Here is a 5,292-nt window from a genome sequence, read left to right as displayed (position 1 = left end):
TGCTTTTTTACTTCTTTCTCTATTGGGAGGGAAATGTGTGCGATTCCAAAGAGGTAAGAGGTGGGAGCAGAAAGGTAAGGCTGGTTGAGATAAAATGTCAGGGTTGCACAATTTGGTGTGTGGAGGGAGTGGGTAAAGGAAATGAGAAAGATCCAGTGGGGACCAGAAAAGACAGGGTAATGGTGAGCATCCAACGGTGATTAATTTTTTCTTTTCTTTTTTTTAACAAAGATATTTTCCTTTTCATTTGTGGGTTTTACATCACAGACTCTCTGGCTGCTTCATGCTGAGAAGGGGCATTGAGATGCAGGGGAAAGGGACCCACTTTAACACTTTACTGGTGGTATTGATTTGAAGGTGTGTACCTTCTCATTCAGTTAGAATATATTTTCATGACATTTTCTGTCCTCTGGACTGCAAGGTGTTTGCATGGGTGAGTCCAGTGGGATTGGCTAGCTAAACTTTGAGGCTCCATCCACCTTTGCTTCCTAAACTGGCAGTTATATTTCCCTTTTTTCTCTGGATCCAGGCTCAGGGTTCAAGTTCTGGAACAAGGCTCGGTGTTCAGTATACCTATGGGAAAGGGAACAAACCTAGAGGGAACAAACTTGTGAGTTATAAAGAAAAGGGTTTTGGAGGTGGAACTTACAGGAGTACTGGAGAAGGAGATGGAGGAAAGTGGCTTATATAAATTTCCTCATACACATCAGGTGGCTCTCCCCAGGGGCCAGGTGGCTCTCCCCAGGGGCCAGGCAGCAGTCCCTAGAGGCTGGTTGGCTCTCTTCCCCCACAAAGCTCTTCTGAGTCCCAAACCTTGTGTCCTACCAGAGACTGCAGCTGGGGACCTCATTTCTGGCTCTAGCATCACTATCATTGCCCCCTTGCTCTCTTCCAAGTGGTGTAATTGTAACTCAAAGTAGGTATTATTACTTCCCCCCTTCCACAAATGGAGAAGGGGCTTCCAGAGTGGTTAACAAACCTACTCAAGGTCTGTTAAAAAGTGAAAAAAGGGAATAGAACAAAAACTCAAACAAGATTGTCTAAAAGCAAGCCGTGAGGTGGTGAGCTCTGCACAACACTCAGGTTATCCATCTTTTGTCTTCCTCTGAAAGCAAAATCCTACTGAAAATAATTTTTAAATGACCAGAAGAGTACATTCAGGCCATGCCAGAGTGGTTTTGCCAGCCAGCTACACAGACTTGGGGCAGTGTGCCCGAATGTTTTTTCATAGTCAATAAAACATATGTTGATGTTTTTGTGGCATTCTATATTTTCAGAGACTCATAGAGGTCAAAATTGACACATCACAAATGGAGGATAATTCTATCAGATTGCTTCATAAGAGATAATTACATCATTGTATAACTACCAAATTACATTACTCCATAACTATGGGGAATCATGGACTAAACTAAATCTGTTCCTTTTTGCAGGGGGACCCAATCCAAACTGGAACACTTGTGAACATTTATTTGATGTTTTAATTATAGCCACCTTAGAAGGTATGAAATGGAATATATCTCATTATGGTTTTGATTTCTATTTCTTTAATAACTAATATAATATTAATGATATAATTAATATCACATGCAAGCGAAATACTTCTGAAGATAATAAAAAAATAGCTAGAACAGTACATCGATAGAAACCTGCCAGAAGTCCAAGCAGGATTGAGAAGAGGCCATGGCACTGGGAATATCATTGCTGATGTTTGGATCCTATCTAAAAGTAAAGAATACCAGAAGAACATATATTCATGTTTTGTTGACTATGCAAAAGCATTTGACTGTGTGGATCATAGCAAATTTTAGCTAACATTGAAAAGAATGAGAGTTCCAGAACACCTAATTATGATCGTCCAAAATCTATACCTAGACCAAAAGCTCTTTTGCAAACACAGCAAGGAAATAATATATGGCTTAAAATTAAGAACCGTGTGCATCAGGGTTGAATTCTCTCTCCATACCTATTCAATCTGCACGCTAAGCAAATTATTCAAGAAGCTGGACTCTATAAAGAAGAATATGGTACCAGGTTCAGAGGAAGACTTAATAATTTGTTATGTGGATGACACAATTTTGCTTGCTGAAAGTGAGGAGAACTTGAAGAACTTGCTGCAGAAGAACAAAGAATACAGCCTTCAATAAGGATTACATCTCAACATCAAGAAAACAAAAATTCTTATCACTAAGCCTATAGGCAACAAAATGATGGATGGAGAAAGATTTGAGTTGTCAATGATTTCATCTTAGTTGAATCCACAACCAACACACTTGATACCACCAGTCAGGAGACAAATTGCACTGGGAGAGTCTGCAGTCAGAGACTTCTCCAAATTTTTGAGGGCCAATGATGTCAGTTTAAAGACTAAGGTCACCTGATTCAGACCACGGTCTTTTTAATCACTTAAGTGCTAAGCATCTGAGTACAATCAATAAGGATGACAGAAGAATAATTTATTCCTTTGAGCTGTGGTATTGAAGAAAAGTGAATATCCCATGGACTACCAAAAGAATCAGCAAGTATGTCATAGAAGAGAAGTTTAGTCAGAGTGCTCCCTGGAGGCAAAGATGATAAAACTTCATCTCACATTCTTTGGATATGTTGCTGGGAGAAGCTATTTCTTGGAGAGGAACATCATACTTGGAAAGGTGGAGAGAGGGCTAAAGAGAATAAAACCTTCAACCACATTGATTGTCACAGTGACTGCTACAATGGGCTCAAAAGTGTCAGAAAGTGTAAGTATGCACAGGTTAGGAAAAGGTTCAGATTTGTTGTTCATAAACTTGCTATGGCTCACACTTGATTCGACAGCTCCTAAAAAATAATAATTAATGATGTTACGCATGTTCTCATAGATTTATCAACAATTTTCTTATCTTCTTTGTATAAATTTATATTCCAATTTTTTGTCCTTAATTGGAGTCTTTTATCGGGTACGAGTTTGGTTCCAAGAGAGGTACTGTTTAGCTGCGGTGGCGGCTCCACGTCGCCAGCGGCAGCTGCGGCAGCGGCGGGAGTGGAAGCGGTTGGTGTCCAGGGCTGCTCCGGGCGGCCATGGCCTTCACCCTGTGCTCGCTGCTGAAGGCCGCCCTGCTCTGAGTCAACGCCATCGCCGTGCTGCACGAGGAGCGCTTCCTCAAGAACATCGGCTAGGGAACAGACCAGGGAATTGGCGGATTCGGAGAGGAACCAGGAATTAAATCGCAGCTAATGAACCTCATTCCATCTGTAAGAACCGTGATGCGAATGCCATTGATAATAGTAAACTCAATTGTAATTGTATTACTTTTATTATTTGGGTGAAGCCCAGCCAAGGAAATGGAAACTCTGAAGAAGAAGGTGCCGGCAGAAGTTACTGCTTCAAGATTATTGAAAAATAGATATCTTTGCTGGTCAACCTCGCACTTGACAAAAATGTAAAGCTGACAATAAAACAAGAGTTCTTATTTATCTGATTTTTTTACTGTTGCATTTATAGTTTCATTATAAAAAGATCAGATTAATACAACAAAGACAGTGACTATCCAGGATTGAAATACATGTTATGGCTGATTGTTAATAAGAACCCATGCTGTGGTAAAGATTGTTAAAGGGTACAGGACTGTCTCATCTATGTTAATAGAGCTTTTTCTATTTCTCACTACTCAGGGATGATTTTTCCCCCCCAAAGTTTGCAAAGTTACTTATAATTTAGTTATGATATGAGGGTGATTATTCTCCCAGATAAAATTTAAAGGCATTTTCAAAAGTAACTACTGCCTATAAAATGTCAAATAGATAATTTTATTTTAAACTTCTTTGTTAAATATTTTGACCGTAGCCCCAACTGAAAAAAATCCAAGTTTTAGTATCTAATGAGGAGAAACTCCCTGATTTGGGGAGAGAGTTCTAGTTTTGTAAGTCATTGAGTCTCATGTTGATCTGTTGGTTGTGTTTTGTTTTACATTGTTTTCATGAATTTACTTTATGAATTTGTCTGAATGATGAGATTAGACCAGCACCTACAAATTTTCACCAGTAGAAAAACCTGTGTAGAAGAGTCTGTGTCCTTTTACAATGATGACTTTTGTTTTCAAAGTCAGCATTAAATGTTAGCTTTTATGACCATCTCGAAATACTAAAAATTATACTATGTAAGAAAATATTTGTTATAAGTCATTGTCCTCCACCATTATCCCATGTTACCATGTTTTGATGGATATTTAGGTGTCTGATTCTTAATTCTTTATTCATTAGAACATTTATTATGCTAGATAAGTTTTTGTTTTTATGTCTTAAATCATCTTGTGAGATTATTTGCTCATTCCACAATACCGTTTTATGGGGAAAGGTAAAATTATGTAAATATTTCTTGTGAAATCATCAGGAACAGTATTTTAAAGGGCTGGAATGACATCTTTGTTTAGAGGAGATAATTTTAAATAAAGGTGAATTTCTAAGTGAAAAAAATAAAAGATACTGTTTGTCTGGATAGGGGAAAGATGTGATTTGGGGGATAATCCAGTATCTGTCACATAACTCCAGGGCATATTTACTCTAAGCTAATAAGCATTTTACTTGGAATATCTCCTACATGGTCTCACTAAGCTATGCCAGGAAATTTGAAGGACAACTACCTGGCCAACTCACTGGAAGAAACTCATATTTGTTCTCATTCCCCAAAATAGTGATCCAACAGAATCTGGAAACTACACAGGAGTAATATCTTGCTAAAGACCATTCAAAAATGGCACGTAGACAGAGAACTTTTCGGATTCAAGCTAAATTTAGATGATGACATGGCACCAGGGATATTATTACAGACGTCAGATGGATCTTGGTTGAAAGCAGAGAATACCAGAAGGATGTCTATTTGTGACTACCATTGACTATGGAAAGGCACTTGACTGTGTGGATTATAAAAATCTCCCACAACTTAATTGTGTTCTTTTGAAACTTAAAACCTAGACCAAGAGCTGTTGTTCAAATAGAGCAAGAGAACATTGCATGGATTAAAATAAGTAAAGGTGTGTATCATGGCTGTATCCTTTCTCCATACCTGTTCAATCTGTATGTAGAAGAAATCATTCAAGAAGGACTCTATGAAGAAGAATGTAGCATCAGAATTGAAGGAAGATTCAACAGTCTGCATTATGCAGTCGACACAAACTCACTTGCTGAAAGTGAAGAGGACTTGAAACACATTCTGATCAAGGATTATAGCCTTCGATGTGAGTAAGTTTTTAGTATCAAGAAAACAAAAGTCTGCACTGCAATCCCAGAGGCGCACGGTTCAAATCCACTAGATGC

At 38.4% G+C, this 5,292-nt stretch overlaps 1 pseudogene; it reads left to right on the top strand.

Moving 5' to 3' along the window:
* The first annotated feature begins 3,057 nt into the window (after positions 1-3,057).
* LOC102853081 lies at positions 3,058-3,306 on the top strand (annotated as a pseudogene).
* Positions 3,307-5,292: the final 1,986 nt, after the last annotated feature.

The sequence above is a fragment of the Elephantulus edwardii genome, unplaced genomic scaffold (assembly GCF_000299155.1).
Source record: "Elephantulus edwardii isolate Elephantulus edwardi_28Jun2011 unplaced genomic scaffold, EleEdw1.0 scaffold00130, whole genome shotgun sequence".
Classification (NCBI taxonomy): Eukaryota; Metazoa; Chordata; class Mammalia; order Macroscelidea; family Macroscelididae; genus Elephantulus; species Elephantulus edwardii.
Note: the sequence above shows the minus strand (reverse complement) of the source record. Positions and strands in the feature narration are given on the sequence as shown.